Genomic DNA, 24,984 nt, shown 5'->3' with positions numbered 1-24,984 from the left:
TGATTCAATAGGGAAAGCGTTAGCTAGGGCATTGTTCTGTGTCCACAGACTCATCTCCTGTAAGGACAGCGTCCTGACAGCACCCCAAAAAGCCCCTTTTCAGGGCTGGTACATCAGTGTGCTTTTTTTTTTTTTTTTTTATAAATATACAGTGGGATGCAAAAGTTTGGGAAACCTTGTTAATCGTCATGATTTTCCTGTATAAATCGTTGGTTGTTACGATAAAAAAATGTCAGTTAAATATATCATATAGGAGACACACACAGTGATATTTGAGAAGTGAAATGAAGTTTATTGGATTTACAGAAAGTGTGCTATAATTGTTTAAACAAAATTAGGCAGGTGCATAAATTTGGGCACTGTTGTCATTTTATTGATTCCAAAACCTTTAAAACGAATTATTGGAACTCAAATTGTCTTGGTAAGCTCAGTGACCCCTGACCTACATGCACAGGTGAATCCAATTATGAGAAAGAGTATTTAAGGGGGTCAACTGTAAGTTTTCCTCCTCTTTTAATTTTCTCTGAAGAGTAGCAAAATGGGGGACTCAAAACAACTCTCAAATGACTTGAAGACAAAGATTGTTCACCATCATGGTTTAGGGGAAGGATACAGAAAGCTGTCTCAGAGATTTCAGCTGTCTGTTTCCACAGTTAGGAACATATTGAGGAAATGGAAGACCACAGGCTCAGTTCAAGTTAAGGCTCAAAGTGGCAGACCAAGAAAATTCTCGGATAGACAGAAGCGACGAATGGTGAGAACAGTCAGAGTCAACCCACAGACCAGCACCAAAGACCTACAACATCATCTTGCTGCAGATGGAGTCACTGTGCATCGTTAAACCATTCAGCACACTTTACACTAGGAGATGCTGTATGCGAGAGTGATGCAGAGGAAGCCTTTTCTCCGCCCACAGCACAAAAAGTGCCGCTTGAGGTAGGCTAAAGCACATTTGGACAAACAGCTTTATTTTGGAATAAGGTGCTGTGGACTGATGAAACTAAAATTGAGTTATTTGGCCATAACAAGGGGCGTTATGCGTGGAGGAAAAAGAACACAGCATTCCAAGAAAAACACCTGCTACCTACAGTAAAATATGGTGGTGGTTCCATCATGCTGTGGGGCTGTGTGGCCAGTGCAGGGACTGGGAATCTTGTCATGGTTGAGGGACGCATGGATTCCACTCAGTATCAGCAGATTCTGGAGACCAATGTCCAGGAATCAGTGACAAAGCTGAAGCTGCGCCAGGGCTGGATCTTTCAACAAGACAACGACCCTAAACACTGCTAAAAATAAGGCATTTATGCAGAGGAACAAGTACAACGTTCTGGAATGGCCATCTCAGTCCCCAGACCTGAATATAATTGAAAATCTGTGGTGTGACTTAAAGAGAGCTGTCCATGCTTGGAAGCCATCAAACCTGAATGAACTAAAAATGTTTTGTAAAGAGGAATGGTCCAAAATACCTTCAACCAGAATCCAGACTCTCATTGGAACCTACAGGAAGCGTTTAGAGGCTGTAATTTAGAGGCTGTAATTTAGAGGCTGGGCCACAATAGTGGTGAGGTCCGCTAGGCTTGGCAGGGGAACATCAGCGGGATCCATGGCCGGATCTTACTGTAATGAACCAGCAGGACAGGTAGTGGATCCTCTGGACCAGAGAGGCGATGGCGCGGGTTGTACTAAAGAACCGGTTCTAAGCAGTTACTGGTCTTCACCAGAGCCCGCCGCAAGGCGGGATGGATTTGCTGCGGTGGTAACTACCAGGTCGTGTCCCCTAGTAACAACTCGACCTCTCTGGCAGCTGATAAGGCGTGGTACACAGGGAGAAGGCAAGAGCGTAGTCGGACGTAGCAAAGGTCAGGGCAGACGGCAAGGTTCAAAGGCGAGTGGACGGTAGCAACGGGTTCGGCAACAGGCAAGGCAAACTAACACAGTGGAACGCTTTCTCTGAGGCACAAGGCACAAGGATCCGGCAGGAAGCTGTGGGAGGAGAAGGTATAAATGGGCAGTGCACAGGTGCAGCCTAATTAAGTCAACACTGCCTCTCACAAACCTTAACCCTTAATAACCCCTTTGGACCAGGCACCAATCACTGGTGCACTGGCCCTTTGAATCTAAGAGTCCCGGCGTGCGCGCCCTAGAGAGCGAGGACGCACACGCCGAGACACTGGAGTGCTGCCTGGGGGCATATGCTGTGAGCGCTCCGAGGCCAGCAGGGGACCCGGAGAGCTCAGCGTAACAATGCACCTGCCTAATTTTGTTTAAACAATTATAGCACATTTTCTGTAAATCCAATAAACTTCATTTCACTTCTCAAATATCACTGTGTGTGTCTCCTATATGATATATTTAACTGACATTTTTTATCGTAACAACCAACGATTTATACAGGAAAATCATGACGATTAACAAGGTTGCCCAAACTTTCGCATCCCACTGTATACATTTATATTTTGAAATCAAGAACATAATCTCAAATTCACAAATATATCACAAATATTTTACAAAATATTCACAAAATATTGCAAATTTTAATATTGATACAGGTTGCTGTACAACGTGTATCACAGGACTAGTGATGAGCGGCAGGCTCATCACTAGTCCTGTGATACAGTGGCACAACAAAGGTGGATTTAAACGCATCAATTGGCTAGATTATTGAGAACAATACGATCACCGTTGATCACCCTATGAATGATTGAAAAGCTTGTTCATCGGGTGATCCTGTCATTCGCGCAGGCACATCAATCATCATTCCTGGGCAGCTCACTGCAGATCACTGCAGATCACTGCATATAAATGCTTCTTTCCGGACAATTGGCTGTTCTATCAGCCTGTGTAAACCCACCTTAAGGTTGCTTTCACACATTCAATGTTTGTATAGTGTTTAATCAGTGATTTCTATCAGTGATTCTAACCCAAAATCAGGTGTAGGTCAAAAACCCATTATAGATACAAACAAACCTATCTCTGATTAGGCTTCGTTACTAGAGATAAGCAAAGTATTCAAAAATTCAATTTGGCTACTTTACAAGGGATTTTGTGCAAGATCTTCAATTGAGATGGTGGCTGCCGGCCTGTCGCGAGCAAATAGATGAGGTAAGTTTGAATCTACTGCCTCAATTGGGCAAGTGGTTGTCAGGGAAAAATACTGCTGCCATTGGAGGAATGGTGGTCAGAGGACATTTCTGTTGCCAGTGGAAGAGGGGTGATCACGGTACAATATTGCTGCCAGTGCAGGAGTGGTGGTCAGAGGACAGTAATGTTGGGTATTTTCTACTTTATGGGGGTGTTTATTTGGCACTGTTGGGGAGATATTTTTTGCTGCAATGTGGTATTCAGTACTGCTATAGTGGTGGCATTTTGTGCTGCAAGGTGTTGTTTATTTAGCACTGCTGAGAGGTATTATATGCTGCACATTAGTATCAGAGGCTGCTGTGTGGCCATTATATCCAGCCACGTTTGAGACCCCTGATCTGAATGTAAAGTATAAAAGGTTTCTGCCAAATCTTAAACTCATGACTCAGTGTTCAAGACTTAGCTAGAAAGACAATGTTGTATTGCAGGCACATTTGGTATTTGCAGAAAGGTGCAAGATTGGGATATTATGTTGAAATTAGAAAAGGCAGTGCATCTTGTGTAACACATAGCTGGCTATGTTAAGATAAATGACCCGTTAAGTGTGGTTGTAGTTAGAACTTACTCCAAACAAAAGTTTCAAACAGTTCAATTTTTTATTCTTTTATTATGCTAACAGTTATCTGCACAAAATCTTTTCACAATAAATTATTTCAGAATAAACCGACCTTGGATTTTACTTTTCAGGCTCCTCAGGGGAAACAGAAATTAGTTGATGCTTCAGGTGAGTTGACTTCTACTCAATCACTTGAAGACACTCTTCAGATTTTGCTAGGCATTGCAGTGATAAAGGCTTTTTAATATTTGAACTACTTATTGACTTAAACAGTGAACCATTTATATGTTCCTTCACATATTTTAGAATTAACTTTTTTATTTAGAATATGTATAATATACTTTGAAAATGTATTCAGCCTACTTTTTTATTTTCGTTTTCTGCCTTTTTATGTATTGTGTGTTTTTATGCATTGCTTGAAAACAAAGGTCTAAAAGATATTACAATATTTATCTATTTTTTACTTTTTGATTTGTAATGTTTCCATGACACGTGCATCTGACTTCTTCTATAGAAATTCTGATTTCATTAAATTTAGCCTTCAAAACATTTGCCAAAAACATATCATTTTACTGTCTTTCAATAGACAGACACCTGCAAAGTAAGTTTTGCAAAATACTCTAAATTAAGGTAATTCATAGATGTTAGGTAAATGCTGTATATATAGTTTTTCAATAATAACAAACCACTTTATTTCAATGTTACTTCTTTCCTACAGGTATTGTAGTGAAAAACTGTACATGCTTTTAATTCTAAGTGGCCATGACCCTATAAAGTATTTCAGAATAGCAATTTGTCATCCTTATAAACTCATGACCTTAGTGTTAAATGCTGCTTTCAGTAGATTTTATTTTACAGGGGACAGAAAAAAAAAATGAATTCCATTATACAAGTCATCTTCCTATGTAGGTATCTTTAATTGACATTCAGCAGTTATTTGCATGAAATATATCTTGAGTGTATAACATTTTCAGTTTCATAAATACAATATTTCTTTTAAAATGCCACATCCCAGGGGTTTTTCAAGAGGCGCTGTCATTTTTCTAAAGAAACTCTGCAATTAGTGATGATGAATAATAGTTTGGAGGAAAAAAACATTAAAGGTATAAGTTTAATCTAGTACTAGTAGAATTCAATTTTTTCACTTATACCTAGACAGGCACTACTATGAATATAAATTATAACATAATATATCCTATATATTAAATTAATAAATTAAATTAAAATACATAAATGTCTATAAATCAGAAATATGTGATGAATCAATACTGAAGGACTTAAAGCCAGCAAAGCAATGTGATATGGCAATAATAACCTATGTCAAGATAATGCAAGTTTTATTATTATATCATCACTAGTGTTGAGCGAATCAAAGTGAAACAAATTGAATTTGATCCGAATTTCATGAAAACTTAGATTTGCCATGAATCCAAATCTACTAATGCTTGGTGGTAATGAATGTTTTTTTTTCCCCTAAAATGGCGGCTACATGTCTTACAAAGTGAAAGTAAGAATCCCGGGAACACGATATGAACTATAATGCCATTCAGCCATCCATCAGCAGATAGCCATCCCCTGTGATGTCACAACCCTATAAAAAGCCTAATCCTGCCCGGTCTCTACCATTTTACCATGAGCTGAGCATAGGGAGAGACATGACAAATGCTAGGGACAGTGTTTTATCAATCTTTTAATTGTAGAATATGGGATAGGAACAATGCAGAAACAGTGCGGTCACAGTGTAGGGAGAGTTTTCAGACACTGTAAGAAGAGCATCGGGAGGCTGCTGGAACCGAACAGAACAGTGCAGGAAGAGTTCAGACTTTGTGTAATCACCCTGTGCATATTTTTCAACTGCTGTTCCATTTATTCTTAACCTGTTCTGTCATCTACATCCTAAAATGCTCCTGTCTTAAGCAATACGTAGGGTGCACAAAGAGATTACTCAAAACTAGAATATCTGAACATATCTCAAATATCAAAAAGGGCTACGATAGACAACTTTTGATTGCAGCCAGACTTTTGGTCCCTGTCCTATGGCTATCGACCTCTATCCCTACACTTGAACAGTGGAAGTTAAAAGTTGACCAAATATATCGGTTCGAGGAGATTTCATCCTGGGAAACACGCACCCACTATAATTTCTGTAAACGCTGGAAAATGTGGTCAGAGTATAGACACCCCAAATGAGAGAATGCTTCTTACTCATGTTAACCGTACAACACTAGTGCAAATTGTACTTCCACCATAGCTCATGTACAACTTTAATGTGTACTTTGTCTCATAGATGATTGTATCTGAACTGTGTGATATGCTTCTTATAACATTGAAGTTCCTTCCAATCTATCAATCTTCGTCATGCTTGACGTACAAGATGCCTACATATGTACCTTGTTATGTTTTACTTACATTGAAATAAAAAAATTTATAAAAAAAAAAAAAAAGAAAAAAAAGGGCTACGAGCTGCATTCTGTTTCCAGACGCTATAAGGCCTCTTTCACACGGGCGTCATGTTTTTTGGCCGGATGTGTTCAGGATGCGTTCAGTGAAAAGATTGCGATTTTTCAAGCGAGTGCTGTAATTTTACTATGCGATTGCGTCGCGTTTCACGCACGTGTGGCATGCGTTTTTCACGCGCGTGAAAAAAAACTGATCCATCCACTAGATTCACCTGTAATGCAAAGACAATATAAAAAGCCCCAGCATGCAGTGTTTTGTTGGACAGCTCAATTTTTTGGGTGGAGTGGTTTTTGTGTGGTTGACGTGTGTCTTTGTTATTGGATTATCCTTTGCAGGATGTCCACTTTCACCCTGTCATCAACTGACCATGTCTTTTTGCACTGGCTGGTGTCCCGATGTTTTAGGGAGCAGCCAGAAATGATTGAGGAGGAGCCGCGGAGGAAGCGTATGTGGGTGCATCCTATACTTTCGCAGCGGGCCAGCAAAGGACTCTTTTTTGGCTTGTACGCTGAGCTCCGTGCGCACCCTCCAAAGTTCTTCAATTATAGCCAAAAAATCCAATACATGAATGTGTGTTTACAGATTGTGAATAAAACATTTAAAATGTATGGATCTTTTGTGGCTAATGATGTTTTCCACAAATCATAAATCTATATTGTATTGTGTGTGTTTGTGCAAAATAAACACCAAAGTTAACAATTATAAACTTGAAAAATAAAAGTGTTTTATTGCACACTATATTCCAATATACTCTGGCTTTTCAAAAAAATAAACAGTAAACAAATATAAATTATGAATTTACATAACGTCTTGATGGCGACGAGGCTCCCTGATAATGAGGGGCAGAAATTTGTTGCTGCGAATGAGGCCCGGAGTAGTGACTAGGCCCAGGTTGAGTGGACGATGGGCCCTGATATTGTGGTCCACTAAATTGTGTCTGGGAAGGGGGTCCAGAGTATTGGCTTGGGCCACGTTGGCTGGATGATGGGCCCTGATATTGTAGTCCATGAAATTGTGTCTGGGAAGGGGGTCCAGAGTATTGGCTTGGGCCAGGTTGGCTGGACAATGGGCCTGCTGACTGTAACTGGGTTCCCCCTGATACTGTGGCACATATGGGGCAATTGGTGGGCCATAGGGATCCCTTTGGGGCGGAAATTGTTGGGGGCCCTGTGAGGGCTGACTACCTGTGGGGTGGTGGGGGCTAAATATGTTGCCATGACAGCGCAGGCTTTCGAGCGCATCGAACATTTCGGTCGGCTCTTGTGGGCGATTAGCTACCTCCAGAACTATTTCTAATGCAGTTCTGGTTCGCAGTAGTCGTTCAGGAGGTAGCTGACGCATAAAATGGGCCAGGCTACGGGCAAACATGTCGTGATGATCCTCCTGCCGTGCTCTAGATAAATAATCTAGAACTTGTAAATTGATGTTAGATTCGGCAGGAGGCATTACCCTTCGTCTGGCCCTGCTGGGTAGAGCCAGAGAGGTGGTGGGGGACTCGCCACCAGATGATGCAGGAGGCCTTGATGTTGCTGTGCTGGGTCCTGGTCCACTTTCAGGCTGGGCTGATGTGGTGTCCTCCTCACATGCACCTGATTGGTGCGGGCCCGACTCATCAGCTTCCTCCTCTAGGTTGTCTTCAGTTCTAAAAACATTAAAAAATGTATAAACATATGTGGAAATTTCAATACTTTAGTTGCATTATAAGTACAGATGTAGCAGGAATAACACACACTCTTTAACGTGAATGTCTATAATAATCATGTTATCTTTACGCAAAATGCCGCGAAAAGCTATTGCATAATGCATTAATTAGCATTTAGGTAGCATCACATCTCACATAAAGCATGTGTATTTACCCTGCTACATCTGTAACCTATATGTCCATACCATAAATACAACTCAAATGACCATTTCAGTATGACTATAAAATGGACTTACGGACGCAGCTCCATAACATCGCGCAGGAACATCAGCTGCTCCCTGAAAAGATAGGGCCTTTTCTTGGGGGGACCAGCCCTGCTCCGCCCACGATGTTTCATTTCTTTGCGGAACTGGTCCCTGCAGCTCCGCCAACGATTCTTGACCTCTTCAACTGGTAATACAAAGACATGAAAGGAACAGGTATCAATATCTACATCTATTCATAAAAAATAGTCAATTAACGCCTATATACTAGGAACAATAACGTATAACTACGCCTATATACTAGGAACAATAACGTATAACTACGCCTATATACTAGGGAGTACTGAAAGGCTCAAACATGTATACATTGTGTACTTTCTTAAATTCCTTCTACTTGGGCCTTGTGTCTTCTCCCAGATTGGGGCAAAAAGATCCTGGGTAATCTCTGTCCAGGCAGCATCCTTTTTATAGCGGTCCTGGTACTCCGCAGCCCGAAGATCCCAGATGCAGGGCCTCTCCTGCACCAGGACAATCAGCTTTTCAATGTCAATGATGTGTGGTGTTTTTGGCATTTTTGTGCTCCGCAAGGGCTGAAAAGTTTAGGCAGCAAACTTTCTCCCTCTTCTCAGACACCAAACTGATGCAGACAGACACTGAAAAACGCCTACTTTCTGTCTTTAAATTCCCTGAGTGTTGCTTAGTTACAAGCGTGAAAAATGCAACGCAATGCATGGTATCCAGATGTATTGCATTTTTCTGGCAGCCCCATTCACTTCTATGGGGCCTGCGTCGCGTGAAAAACGCACAATATAGAGCATGCTGTGATTTTCACTCAACGCACAAGTGATGCGTGAAAATCACTCCGACCCCTCCTCCCAGGTGGGCCCCTCCCCACCTCCCCACATCCACTATCTACTATTCCATCACTACCTCATATTTGGAAAACAGTAGGACACATCCAGACAGACACACTATTACTTTTTGGCAATCAATTGATAATTATAGATAGGATAGCACTATAGTAATAGATATACACTCTATCCCCATCTATTTATTGTTTTTAGACCACTAATTGTTAGACCACTCTTTCACTCCATGATTGGGTATACACTCATCCATTGGACGTATCCATCCATTTTATTCTATTTTATTTATATTATATTTTATTTTATGTTATAATCAGCCAATCCATTATGTCCACTTTGAATGTTTATTATTCTATATTGTTACCATTATTGTTTTTTATATATATATATATATATATATATATATATATATATATATATATAGTTCTATTGTACCTCCAATTTTGTATCCTATTCAATATGTGAAAGACATAGTATATTATCCATCCATTGTGATGGGTTATCCATTCCACTCCTACTTCTGAAAATCCAGTACACAATTTATCTAACTCTAAAGGAAAAAAATACGTGACCACTCCCACAATCACTAATTGGATCCAATTAGGCTCATATATATTCTCAAAAAGAAATAGGCTACTCATTTCCACTGAATGAGCAGTACGCTCTGAAACGCGTATGGGGCATTGAGTAAGCCTATTTTAACTAGCTAACAACAATCAGAAGGATCCTACAACTACAGATTAGCTCCGGAGCTATCCATCTTCTTCCCCCCTGAGAAGCTGCAACGTTGTTTCCCGCCACTAGCCGCCACGTGGCAAGTCGAAACAGCATTGAGCGGGAGAGCCTAGGAACGCAGGTGACGTCACCGGAAGTGACGACAACAGCAGCAACCAATGGCCCGAGCATACAACGAGCGGGAACGGCACACGTGGACACCGCCCCCAAGGCAGGAGCCGCTGACTAGCTCACCAACAGCTGCCAGGAGGGTAATGTACCTGCTTACAAAGCAGCTTTTATTCCACAGCCTACGATTATTGGACCTGTGAATTACCACTAAAAACAAAATCAGATGTGATTATTGCCACATAGCCTATATATTTGGGTTCTAAAATTACACTCCTTACAGAAAGCCGAGATTTCTATCCCATTTGATTGTATGCCACTATTTTATAGCATATCCATCTATTCCATATTAAATATACCTTTCCTTACACCCCAATTGTTTTGAGTGCCATCCCTCTATTTTTACTCTCATGCTGTAGATCAGACTTATTGTTAACAGGCGGTATAATATATAGGCAAGTTTATAGAGTTCATCTGCTGCACCATTTATACTTAAAGGGGTTGGCCACTTACTGGTTACTTTTGATCAAGATGACTATATAGCTCTTAATTATTTAGCCTTTGTTAACATTATGTGCCATTTTCTCTATTTCATGAGGTATGCCCCCTTGTTTGACAAGTCTTTTGTGCTGTCCACAAAAAGATCTTGTTCATAAAATGTCTGCTAATGGAGGGTCATGTGACCAAATAACTTCCATGGGATATCTCTTCCATTCAAGTACACTGCACCTGACATCTGCACTTGGGAGTTTGGTACAGGTGCAGTGTGTTTGAATGGAGGCGTAATACGTCTGGTCACATGCCCCTCCGTCAGTGGCCATTTTATGGATAAGAACTGTACATGGACAGCACAGAAGATTTACCTAACATGGGGGCATGGCCTATGAAATATAGCACAAAATATTAACAAAGACTATGTTAGTGTTATATCTTACCTACACATTGGTCACAAGCAGCCTAATAGTTGCCAACCCCTTTAATCTATTCTGTTATACATACATTTACTGCATCAGACTTCGTCTCAACAGCCAGTCTAATATATAAGCACCTGTTCCTAGTTCATCTGCTGTGTCATTAATAATTAATCTGTTAATTTAAACATAGATGTACTGTGCATCAGACTCATTGTCAACAGGCAGTGTAATATATAGGCACGTTTATATAGTTCATCTGCTGCGTCATTTATACCTAATCTATTTAGTTATACATAGACTTACTGTGCATCAGGCTTAGTCTCAACAGCCAGTCTAATGTATAGGCGTGTGTACCTAGTTCATCTGCTGCATTGTTAATAATTAATCTGTTCAGTTATACATAGACGAACTGTGCAGTAAACTGATTGTCAACAGGCGGTGCAATATATAGGCGTGTTTTTATAGTCTATCTGATGCGCCGTTCAAACTTCATCTGTTACATTACTGATTTAGTTACTGTACACTGTGGCCAACAGACAGTTGCCTGGGCCCTCTAAAGTAACTGACAGTGGAAAAGTTTTTACCTCTGACACCACACTTAGTTGGCATGGCCCCAGGGGCGTAGCTATAGGCTCATGGGCCCTGGTGCAAGAGTTCAATTTGGGCCCCCCCTACCCCACAGCAGAAGTATATGCCAATCGTCCACCAGCAAGGCAGCTGGCACTGGGATCTCCATGTTATTGGTCAGTTAATACAGGCTGTGTGGGTCCATTGGAAGCTATCCAAGGCATCACAAGGAACTGCTGTTTGGCATTACATTTGTTGTAGTTGTGCATTGTAGATGTAGCAGAGATGAGTTTGTCACTTGCCTAAGATTGAGGGGGGGGGGCAGTTTGTCACTTGCCCAAGACTGAGGGGGGGGGGGCAGTTTGTCACTTGCCCAAGACTGAGGGGGGGCAGTTTGTCAGTTGCCTAAGGGGGGCCTCCCAGGCTGTGCACATTAATCCTGGCTGATCGATCGCTGCCTGCTGCAGTCACATAATGCATGATGAGAATACTGAGATTTCCTAAAGGGTGTATTGACTGGTCTGGTCTGGGCTTATTATCACGATCTCACCGGCGCTCCCACCAGGCGGGTCAGAGCCTGGATTCACTCAGGACAGACACAAAGTCGCAGTCACTCACTCACTGGACCGACCGGACCAGGACCCGGTCGGACGCTCACCTCAGTAAGTCAGTCAGGTCAGTCAGTGTGTCTCGCAGTCGCAGTCACACTCGCAGGATAGGAGAGCAGTGGCGTAGCGTGGGTTGCCTGCACCTGGGGCAAGCCAAAAATGGTGCCCCCCCCCTACCCCGGGCACGCCCCTTTTAACAAATACTGTAGTAGATCACTAGAAGTCCTATGTAACACAGTGATAACTCTCTGAGTACAGATAATGTTGTAGATGGGTGTGAGGCCCCAGAATTCAGAACACACACAGTGTTACCTGAAGTCTGGGGCCGGGCTGAGGCAGTGTGGGTCAAATTCTATATACCCCTTACCCTACCGAGAAACAGATATGTGCATGGATAATATTATTACAGGAGAATGCCGCACCATACCTGTTACATCCAGTGACGTCTCCTGTGATGTAGACTCTCCTCGACGTCTTCATTCAGAGATAAGACCACCATGATACCTTCTTTCTGCCGCTTCTCGTCTCTGCAGAGTTTCACAGAAAAAAATTTAGGTTCCTCACTTTACTATAAACCTCTCCTTCCTGGTGTCTCAACAACTCATCCTGCTGCCCCCCAACATTGTGCTAGAGCCAGACAGATAGTCCCCCATTTCCCATAATATTATTTCCCCTGTATAATATAATGGCCCCCTCTTTATTATTAATATAATGGCCCCCTCTTTATTATTAATATAATGGCCCCCTCTTTATTATTAATATAATGGCCCCCTCTTTATTATTAATATAATGGCCCCCTCTTTATTATTAATATAATGGCCCGCTCTTTATTATTAATATAATGGCCCGCTCTTTATTATTAATATAATGGCCCGCTCTTTATTATTAATATAATGGCCCCTCTTTATTATTAATATAATGGCCCCTCTTTAATAACAAAGAGGGGGCCATTATATTAATAACAAAGAGGGGGCCATTATATTAATAACAAAGAGGGGGCCATTATATTAATAATAAAGAGGGGGCCATTATATTAATAATAAAGAGGGGGCCATTATATTAATAATAAAGAGGGGGCCATTATATTAATAATAAAGAGGGGGCCATTATATTAATAATAAAGAGGGGGCCATTATATTAATAATAAAGAGGGGGCCATTATATTATTAATAATGTATTGGCCCCCTCTTTATTATTAATGTATTGGCCCCCTCTTTATTATTAATGTAATGGCCCCCTCTTTATTAATAATATAATGTCCCCCTCGTTGTTAATATAATGTCCCCCTCTTATTAATACTATGATGTCCACTGAGTACTGTCAGTGGTCCTCCTCTCGTGCCCCCAGTGCCTCTGCAATAAGGGTAGAACGTAGGGTACATAAAAAAAAATAATAATTAATACTTACCTCTCTCTCCTTCACAGCTTGTGGCATCCTGGTACAGGCGGTCACCAATGCCTCGCTCACTGTGCCTTCCCGCGCCGCGTCATCGCGTCATCTCGCGAGATCCGACGCAGGAGGTCACAGTGAGGTACGTGACTAAGTCCTGCGTCGCACCTCAACTGAAGCCGCTCCCCCGGCCCCTCCTCACTTCAGCTGCCCTGCAGTGCGTGTCACGCAGGGCCTCTCCTCTCGGCCTCCGCTCCGCCCCCTGTAAATCGTATTTTAGTTATTCAGCTGCGGCTGCGCTCTCCTGGCGTGAGGGGGCCCTGTGGGCCCCCCTGACTCAGGGGCCCGGTCGCAATTGCGACCGCTGCGACCCCTATAGCTACGCCACTGCATGGCCCAGGAACAACCTATGTGCCCTCACCTGCCTTTTAACTGTCTCTTTCTATTGCTGCTCCTTCTGCTTGGGAAGTAATACATGCTGTTGGGTCTGCTCCACATTTCAGCGAGGACGAGCTTAGTGAGGACAGTCAGCAGCTACATGCCAACACAGACTTGGAGGAGAGATCCTCTGAGTCCTCCCTTAAGTGTGCAACTAGCGATGATGACAGTCAGGTGGGAGCAGGTGTTTTGAGTGGTCCAGGACGTGGCATTGAGACTGGTGAGAGTGACATAAGTGATGAACAGACATTAGTGGATAATGATGTAGCCTATCGCACATGGGAGCCAGGTGAAGAGGGAGTATCATCAGGGGTTGGGGGTGGCAGAAGTCCCATGAGACAGCAGCATGGTGGCAGCATGCCAATTATTCAGCAGGGTGGAAGCAGTGGGACATCTGGAATAAAACGTGCCTGGGGTATACCTTCTGCTACTAGGGATCATACTGTACCTGTCAGGAAACAAGTAGCAGTGCACAGGTTCATAACGACAGGATATGTGGGCAGAAACTGAAATGTAATCAGGGTGCTAATGTTGGCACCACAGCCCTGCATAAACACATGGAGCATCTGTCACGACCGCTATCCCAGCAGCAGTCGTGTCACACCAGACGGAGGGGAAGGGGGACCCTTATCTACGGATGGGAAATAGAACGGCCACCACTTACTAACCCTAAGCTGGCACCTGTCTTCCCTGATACCCTAGATGGGGTGTGAACCCGTGCGGCGAGCAAGATGCCTAAACCCTCAGTCACCCTAAGAAAACTAGACTGGGGAAAGGCAGATGGGAGCACTAGTCACCATCACTCAAGTCTAGGAGAACAACAGGGGAAGACAGCAACAAACAAACAATCTCCAGCAGAGATAGACTTATCCAGTCACGAGCAGAGAAGGTGATCCCAATAACGACAGTCCACGCCAGTCAAGAGCTTCACAGCAATACCGTCAAACGATCTCCTTCAAAGGTCATAATAGCACTGGAAGTAAGGACTATATCTGGCAATGACTGCAAGTGAAACTGAAACTAATATAGTAGCTGGGAGTGGCAGACAGGACTCACCTGAGAAGGATGCCTACAAACTCCCAGTCAGGACAAAAAGGTTCACAAGGCAAAACCCGGATGACATACCCTGAACCACGGAGCAAACTCACAAGCTATTGCGAGTAGCAAGTCGCTGCGACCTTCTCCTCCCAGACCTGTCTGGATCAGTCACAGTCGTGACAGCATCACCATAAAGTAGGTTGGGTAAACTGTGGCACTAATGTAGTGGTACAGGCTGATGCAGCAACTGCTACATTTTCCAATGACCCACACGCCTTCTCCAGCAGTCAGGGCTTCTCAAGCTCTTCAGAAGGAAGCTGTCGTTCCTTCTCTTCGTCTATTGCTCCTGATGCTCCTCCTCGTCATCACGTGTTTCGCCAGCATCTGATCATCGAGGCCTTTGCAAAGAGACAGCAGTATTTGTGTACTTATCCAATGTCGCAGAAGATAAATGTGCACCTGGACAAGTTACTGCTACTACAGTCCCTCCCTTTCCATATTCTGGTCTCTGAACATTTCAGAGAGTTAATGGCTTGTGTCCACACAAGGTGGAGAGTCTCAATCCATCATTACTTCTATAAAAAGCTGTACCAGCCCTGCACACATACAGGGAGTGCAGAATTATTAGGCAAGTTGTATTTTTGAGGATTAATTTTATTATTGAACAACAACCATGTTCTCAATGAACCCAAAAAACTCATTAATATCAAAGCTGAATATTTTTGGAAGTAGTTTTTAGTTTGTTTTTAGTTTTAGCTATTTTAGGGGGATATCTGTGTGTGCAGGTGACTATTACTGTGCATAATTATTAGGCAACTTAACAAAAAAACAAATATATACCCATTTCAATTATTTATTTTTACCAGTGAAACCAATATAACATCTCAACATTCACAAATATACATTTCTGACATTCAAAAACAAAACAAAAACAAATCAGTGACCAATATAGCCACCTTTCTTTGCAAGGACACTCAAAAGCCTGCCATCCATGGATTCTGTCAGTGTTTTGATCTGTTCACCATCAACATTGCGTGCAGCAGCAACCACAGCCTCCCAGACACTGTTCAGAGAGGTGTACTGTTTTCCCTCCTTGTAAATCTCACATTTGATAATGGACCACAGGTTCTCAATGGGGTTCAGATCAGGTGAACAAGGAGGCCATGTCATTAGATTTTCTTCTTTTATACCCTTTCTTGCCAGCCACGCTGTGGAGTACTTGGACGCGTGTGATGGAGCATTGTCCTGCATGAAAATCATGTTTTTCTTGAAGGATGCAGACTTCTTCCTGTACCACTGCTTGAAGAAGGTATCTTCCAGAAACTGGCAGTAGGACTGGGAGTTGAGCTTGATTCCATCCTCAACCCGAAAAGGCCCCACAAGCTCATCTTTGATGATACCAGCCCAAACCAGTACTCCACCTCCACCTTGCTGGCGTCTGAGTCGGACTGGAGCTCTCTGCCCTTTACCAATCCAGCCATCTGGCCCATCAAGACTCACTCTCATTTCATCAGTCCATAAAACCTTAGAAAAATCAGTCTTGAGATATTTCTTGGCCCAGTCTTGACGTTTCAGCTTGTGTGTCTTGTTCAGTGGTGGTCGTCTTTCAGCCTTTCTTACCTTGGCCATGTCTCTGAGTATTGCACACCTTGTGCTTTTGGGCACTCCAGTGATGTTGCAGCTCTGAAATATGGCCAAACTGGTGGCAAGTGGCATCTTGGCAGCTGCACGCTTGACTTTTCTCAGTTCATGGGCAGTTATTTTGCGCCTTGGTTTTTCCACACGCTTCTTGCGACCCTGTTGACTATTTTGAATGAAACACTTGATTGTTCGATGATCACGCTTCAGAAGCTTTGCAATTTTAAGAGTGCTGCATCCCTCTGCAAGATATCTCACTATTTTTGACTTTTCTGAGCCTGTCAAGTCCTTCTTTTGACCCATTTTGCCAAAGGAAAGGAAGTTGCCTAATAATTATGCACACCTGATATAGGGTGTTGATGTCATTAGACCACACCCCTTCTCATTACAGAGATGCACATCACCTAATATGCTTAATTGGTAGTAGGCTTTCGAGCCTATACAGCTTGGAGTAAGACAACATGCATAAAGAGGATGATGTGGTCAAAATACTCATTTGCCTAATAATTCTGCACGTAGTGTATGTTGATCAGAAAGCTTGCCACTCTTTGAGTCTGTCGGTGTCTGGTACAGCTCATGCCAGCGCTTATGTTAAGAGTTTTAACTACCAAAAGGTGAAGGACAATATATGTCCTTTACAGCCCACTGGGTAAATGTGGTTCTGACCTATGCACACCAGCAACTTGGCTATTTGATGTCAATATTGCCTCTGCATTGAAATCATGGGATTTCTGCACCGATGTCCTCCTCTGCCTCCTCATCCTCCACCTTGTCCTCAGCCTCCACTGTTGGCACAGTTCTTAGTGGTCCTCCAACATACCGCCTATGCAAAGCACGGCATTGCCACATGGTTCTGCACTTAAGCCTGGATGAACTGAGTCCCACGAGGAGGAACTGCTCCAAGTCATCAACCAAGAAATCAAATCCTTGCTCTCTCCTCACCAACTGAAGATAGGAACCATGTCACTGATAATTGGAGGAACATTCTGTCTGTGCTATGTCAGGTAGGGCTCACCTATGCGCCTTGCATGGCACATGTCTTTACTCTGGTTTTCACCCGGTTCCTGACGTCTTCCAATCAACTGTAAGATGTCTTGAAAATAGCAAGGAAACTGTGCATGCACTTCAGCCACTCCTACCATGCAAAACACGCCCTCCTTGAGCTGAATAGGCAGAATGGTGTTCTCTTACATCGTCCCATATGCAACTTTTCCAGCTGTTGGAACTCCACCCTCCACATGTTGGACCGATTATATGATCAGCGGAAAACAGTTTCTTGTTGATACAGACAGACAGGACTATTCCCCTGTGTAACTTTGATGTTAGAGAGTGGCAGCTCATGTGTGACACATGCTGTTTGCTCCGGATCTTTGAGGATGCCACTTTATTTGTCAATGGATAAAGAGCAACAGGCACTCAACTTCTGGAACCACACCAAGAGAAAGTGTATAAATAAATATAGATTTATTGATTAGTATAGCCTATAAGACTAGGTAAAACAATGTATATAATTCAAGTAATACATAAATGTATCAACAGTTTATTAATCTATGCGTATAAACTGGTGTCAAATCCGACAAGAGCACCTATCCTTACCCACATGTGGGTGTGCCTCTATAATTATTTTCACCAGGACTATGTGATGAATGACATTATTCCACCCCTTCAATTCCTTGAGGGGATGCTGATAAATCTGACTGGCGAGGGGACAGAAGACATGGTGCCTATATCTCCAGGCCAACTGAGCCTTTTGAAGGCTGAACTGGCACAGAAGGAGGACGACGAGGTGGACATATACAGTATGCCAATGAATTCTACAGGAGCAGCATGAGCTCCATCAGCAGCAACTGAAGTCTTGAGTCTCTGGTGAGCATGTTTATTCACCGGCCTACTGAAGAAGCCACCCAGCAGCAGCAGTACATGGATCATAACCTGATCCAGCAGGGGGTGACATACTCGGACTGTACCATGTCACTCCATATCCAAGATCCCTTGGGCTATTGGGCAGCCAAACTTTAATTGTTGCCACATCTGGCTGAGTTTGCCCTATGCAAACTATTCTGTCTGGGCAGTAGTATGGCATCAAAGTGGGTGTTTAGTATGGCGGGTGGCATAGTTACCCCAAAGAGAACTCGCCATTCAATCAAAAATGTTCAGAGACTAACCTTTATGAAGATGAATCTGGCTTGAGTCAACCATTTCCGGACACTGGTGCCTGATACAAGAGACTAGATAATGCTGGTAGTAATGATTTGACTGTAGTGTGCTGGCACACCAGAACATTGTTACAAATGGCCGGCTACATCTGCTCACACGCTGCTGCCACTATTCTGATGCTGTCACCCGCATGATGCCACACGCTTGATTCCTCTACTGCCTTTTGCCCCTACTGTGATCTGCCACCATCTTGTGCTGTTATTGCCACTGCTGTTGCCCCCGCCCCTACCCTAACCCTGTTCCGGGGCCACTATTGTGATTCTTAATGCTGCTTCCAACCTCGCCAGTCTATACCGAGCACACAATTATGACTCTTCATGCTGTTCCGACCCTCACCAGTCTGTCACAGGGCCACTGGTGTCCCTGTTTGGTAATGTGGACATTATATTTTTCTGTTCTTCATCAGAACAGAAAAAAAAGGGTCCTGCTCAGTATTTTGCATCAGAATTTGATCAGGATTTGGAAGACAAAGGCAGCGGAAGGTCCAAAACACAGAAGGCATGCAAATATTTCCATCACATGTTATCTCTGCTTTGGAGCCAATCCTGTTTTTGCCTTACCAATACTGATCAAATACTGATGCAAAAAACTGACCAAGTACTGATCACGTGATAGAGGCCATTAAAGTCCTGCATGCAGGACTTCTTTTCCATTCCAATAGAGTCAATTTCAGAGACAAATTGCCAAACCTCATGAAAATTTAGTATGAGACCTTTATCACATAGTCAGTATTTAGCATCAGGATTTGATTATGAATTAAAGTGTTTATTGTTTTTTTTTTTTTTTTGAGCAGAAAATTGCACAAACGGCAAAAATATGTTGAAATCACATATGTAACTGAAAGTACAACTCCAAGCAGTTTTAAAATCACATTAATGTTCGAAAGAGAAAGGATTATGTTACAAAATGATAGCATATATGTAAATTTACCCGTCGAATAGCATCAAAACTCTGCAATACTGATTTGCTTACATAAGTATACGTAAAAACTGTTTGAAACACCATTTCAAAATCAACACTGTAAAATACGTCTGACCTCCTAATGGACATGGGCTAAATCTATTTTTAACAAGAAAGTACAGAAAGTACAAACGAGAACAACAGCACAAAAAGAATCGTGCATATTTCTGGGCGGAATGGGCTATCATTTCCTCCATTCTTTGACTTAGCATTACTTCCTCAAACCATTCCTCGAGGGTCGGGGGAGCCGCCGATTTCCAGTGCCGCAGAATCACTGCCTTTGCCACTTGGATGAGAAATTTGAGCAGTGAATTTTATATGCTGGGATGGTGAAGTCGAGAATATATAGGAGAAAGGCTTCTGGCGTGTTTGGCATTGGAAAACCTGTTAATTTGAGAATAGCCTTATAAAACGAATCCCAGAACGCGCGTCAGGCTGAACAGTGCCACCAAATGTGAAGTAGCGTGCCGTCCGATGTCCCACACCTCCAACATGCCTGTGACCCAGGGATACCATTTATGTAGCAGTGTTGGTATTCTGTACCACCGGGCCAGGATCTTGCGCTCTTGTGGCTAGTAGTGCTTTGTGTAAAAAAAATATAATATCTGAGCCATTGGGAAGAGGACAATTGAATGCCTAAATCCTGTTCCTATGCTGCACAGAACAGTGGGGGCGAGGAGGTTCTTTGCTGTAGAAGTAGTTTATATATAAAATATATATTTCTGAACACAGCTGAAGGGCCCAGACGGGCTTGTTCGAAGGCTGTCAAGTTCCTTGTAAAATGATGCGAAGCACTTATTGAGGTGAAAAAGTGTTGAAGTTGGAAATATTCAAAGGTGTGCTTTGGTGTGGGGGGTGAAGTATCCAATATAGAGGCCAAAGGTTTCAGAGATGTCCTGACAAAAGTGAAAAGGAGAGCTATTGGTGCCTGTGAGAAAAGGGTTAGGGGTTGCGCCTGGGGGGAATAGGGGGTAATCAGTAATAGGTGTGTAGGATCCCTTCGGGTCTATGAGAGAAAGTTCCTGGCTAATACCCCCAAGAATGGCGAATGTATGATTGGAAGTGAAAGAAAGAGCAGGCCGCACTGTCTTCTAAACACTCCGCAGCCAAGAGAGAGAAGTCAACACAAAGGGCGATAAGTCCCTTGCTATATTAACCCATGCTTTCTGAAAAGAAAGCTGAAACATGTCCAAAAGCCACGAGTATGCTGTAGAGTGGTAGTATAGTCTGCAGTTTGGGAGACCAACCCCACTCACATCCATAGTGCGAGTCAAAAACGTTAATTTTTTTTTACAAATCTGGGTCCAGAAGGAGAGTGGGATCAGGATGCAAGAGATAAAGAAGTCTGGGCAAAATATTCATTTTTAATATGCTAATCCGTCCAAACCAGGAAAAATGTTTCCAGTGCCAGGACTCCAGATCTTTTTGGAATCGATTCAGGAGTGGGGCAAAATTATCCTTAAACAGATGAAATAAAAAAGGACCTACATCAATCCCAGGATAAATAATGCATTAAGTGGGCTAGGAGAAAGTAAAGGAGCCCTTGATGGACCATGTTATGAGCTCAGTGATGTCACCACAGGTCTTTAGACAGGTCCTGAAGAAAGAACAGGAGACCGGCAGCTACGCAAGTCCTGTCCTAAAGAGACATTTAGGGCATGGGATTTGTCAGGATTTGATTATGAGTTGGAAACTAAAAGCATGACTGGGTCCAAAACACAGGAGACATGCAAATATTTCTGTCACATCTTATCACTGTTTTGGGCCCACTCCTGTTTTTGCCTTACCAATACTGATCAAATGTTGACCAAATACTGATGGTGTTAAGGCGGATACTCAAACTACAGGATCCATTTTTTTGGGCTGTTCTTCTGACGAATCACAAGAATGGCAAAATAAACAATGATATGAACACAGCATTAATGCTGACACCCCCTACCACTGTCATAGGGCCACTACTTGAGTTTTGGGCCACTGCATATGCAAAATGCATATGCAAACTGCATATGCAAACTGTTGTAATTCCTACACCATTCACCTGCTATGGATGTAAATACCCTCAAATTAAAGCTGAAATTCTATAGTTAAAGCACATCTTGTTTGTTTCATTTCAAATCCATTGTGGTGGTGTATAGAGCTAAAAATGTTAGAATTGTGTTGATGTCCCAATATTTATGGACCTGACTATGTCCACGCGTATAAATTAGACCTGACGGTGGAGATCACACTTATGTTATTTGGTCAGTTATTTCCATCACTTATTGTGAGACAGATTCAGGAGCCAAGCCTACTCTCGGATTAGGTATCATAAAGGTCTTTTTCACATGGGCGAGATTTCCGCGCGGGTGCAATGTGTGAGATGAATGCATTGCACCCACGCTGAATCTGGACCCATTCATTTCTATGGGGCTGTGTACATGAGCAGTGATTTTCACGCATCACTTGAAAATGAATGGGGCTGCGTGAAAATCGCAAGCATCCACAAGCAAGTACGGATGCGGTGCGATTTCACGCATGGTTGCTAAGATAAAAGTCTATTCACTGTATTATTTTCCCTTATAACATGGTTATAAGGGAAAATAGTAGCATTCTTTAATACAGAATGCTTAGTAGAAAGTCAATAGAGGGTAAAGAAAAAAATAAAAATAAACTCACCTCCTCCAACTGTCAAAGGACCTGTGGTGACATCACTGTGCTTATCACATGATACATCACCATGGTGATGGACCATGTGATGAGCTCCGTGACGTCACCACAGGTCCTTTGACAGGTCCTGAAGAAAGAACAGGAGAACGGCAGCTACGCAATCAATCGGAGGAGGTGAGTTAATTTTAATTTATTTTTTAACCCACAATTGACCTTCTACTTAGCATAGAATGCTATTATTTTCTCTTATAACCATGTTATAAGGGAAAATAATAACATTTACAGAATACTGAACCCAAACCCGAACTTCTGTGAAGAAGTCCGGGTTTGGGTCTGGGTACCAAACGTACCGATTTTTCTCATGCGCATGCAAAACGCATTAAAACGTTTTGCATTTGCGGGGAAAAATCGTGCATGTTCCCACTATGCACCCGCATCTTTTCCCGCAATGCAACGGCAACGCTTGTGTGAACCCAGCCTAGATCTGTACTGGTTTTGTGGGTTTGACCAGCACCTGCTTTGGGCTGACAATAACTGAAGTGTGAACTAAGCCTAATAGTATGCACAGTCATTCTATATCTAACAGAAGAGTTTCAAATGCATGTGTGCACTGCCACAACATGGATTAAAATCTCCACTACTTTATTGGCGCTGCCTCCATGTCCTTATTTTGTTCCACTAAAGAGTCATTGGGTCACCTGCAGGAGCACACCGTTTTATTTTTATTTTTGCTTTTGCTTCACTGAATGATGCTGTATGTTTTATTTTTTTGTTAAGCTAGGGGTTAGCTAGGAAAGTTGGTGGCCTGCATGACGATGAGTGCATCCATATAAGTTACCTACCTGTTATTCAGATGTACAGTTAGACCGAGTTCACACCTGAGCATTTTACAGCGTGTTCCTACGCACTGTAAAATGCTCAACAGGCAAAAACCAATGTTTCCCTATGGGCATGGTTCTCACCTGAGCGTTTTACAGCGCGTACGAACACGCTGTAAAACGCCCTACGCCCCAAGAAGTTCCCGCCCATAGATTCATTGGATGCCTCTGTGTTCAATCACACAAACGCGCGTACTATGCGCGTTTCCAAAATACAGAAATGCCCCAAAATACGCCTGATAAAAATGCCTGTAAAAAGCTCTTATCGAATACGCTCAGGTGCAAACCCAGCCTTACTGTTTTGCTACCAGAAAGGACTAGCTATACTATCACTGCACAGTAATGGACACCAGGATACATTTTCCCTAAAGTTTAACTGCAGGCTGGGATAGACCTGATCTCATGTGCTTCTTGACAAATAAATTTGGATTGCAGCATTTTTTGGGGAAAAATTAGGCAAAGCGACTGAATCTAATTTTTCAAAACTTTGCTCATCTTTAATTATCATTAAAGACTGCCATTAAAATATGCATATATTGTAATTTAGTAATCCTAAAAAATCAAAAGCATATCTTGGAGACAATGGGACAAATTGCGATAAATTTTAGTCTAAAAGTTTTTTTTGTTTTTTTTAGAGCTTTTAAATAACACCTGTCAGCTTTAAGTTCTATTTTGATAAAAAAACAATTCTAGAGTAGCATTTATTAGTAACTTATCAGTTTATAAGGCTGTAATGAGACATATTACCATCAAGATTAGCCTATAACTTTGCAATGTTAATAAAAGAGGGAAAAAAATGTAATCGCAATTTAAAAAAATAAAAAAATCTGACTCTAAGGCCTCATGCACACAGCCGTGGCCAGGCCATGGCCGTATTGTGGCCCACAAACAGCACTTCACTTGAATGGGTCCACAATCCAGAGCTGCAGTGCGGAACGGAGGCACAAAACCCCAAGGAAGAACTACGGAGTGCTTCTGTGGTGTTTCTGTCCGTGCCTCCACACCGCAAAAAAATAGAAACATGTTCTATTTTTTTGCTGTGTTGGCAGATCATGGAACCATTGATGTTGAAAGTTGCCCGTGCATTGGGGACCTCAAATGGCCGTGTGCACGAGGCCTAAATCTGGCATTCAGCATAAATTCCTGGATCAATGACCCTTTTCCAGACATTTGGTACATTTGAATTGTAAGATCCCTAGATCACTAGAGATGAGCGAATCGAAGCTGATGAAGTGGAATTCGATCCAAATTTCTGGAAAAATGTAATTTGCATTTAAGCTGAATTTCCTCACGCTTTGTGGTAACGAATAGCATTTTTTCCTAAAATGGCTGCTGCACGTGTGAAGACATGGAGCAAGGAAGTCTGGGAAGGTGGGATCACCCATAATGCCATGCATGCAGGCAATCAACAGCTAGCCCTGTGATGTCACAGCCCTATAAATAGCGTCAGCCATCTTAGATTCTGCCATTTACCAGTGTACTTAGTGCAGGGAGAGACGTCAGCAGGCGCTAGGGACAGTGCTAGTAAAAAACATAATTGTGCTCTAAATTTTTTTTACAAGTGCAGGGAAAGGTTTATTCAAGGTGTAGGGATAGAGAGGAATCATTCCACAGCATTTATGTTGAACAGGATTCAGTAGGGGAGGTTACAGCTTGGGTAATAGGAACAATCCTATTACACATTGCTATTCAAAGTTAGTTAGAGCAGCTCTCACCTGTCTAGAACCTCCAACCATGAGGACACGGACTGCTCCCTCACCCGGACTGGGAGCAATAGAAATAAGTGAAGAAGAGTTGTCCAACCTTTCTTTGAGAAGTTCCAATTGCACTTTATTCAATATCAAACATACACGGAGTGTATGTTTAATGGTCATGAGTAAGGGCTGAAATTGTTTTGCTGCCTGAAACGCGTAGACCAAC

The 24,984-nt window shown here is 42.5% G+C and overlaps 1 pseudogene; it reads left to right on the top strand.

The window, feature by feature from the left end:
• LOC122931451 overlaps positions 1-24,984 on the top strand; it is a 128,944-nt pseudogene that overhangs the window by 440 nt on the left and 103,520 nt on the right.

The sequence above is a fragment of the Bufo gargarizans genome, chromosome 3, assembly GCF_014858855.1.
Source record: "Bufo gargarizans isolate SCDJY-AF-19 chromosome 3, ASM1485885v1, whole genome shotgun sequence".
Lineage (NCBI taxonomy): Eukaryota > Metazoa > Chordata > Amphibia > Anura > Bufonidae > Bufo > Bufo gargarizans.
Note: the sequence above shows the minus strand (reverse complement) of the source record. Positions and strands in the feature narration are given on the sequence as shown.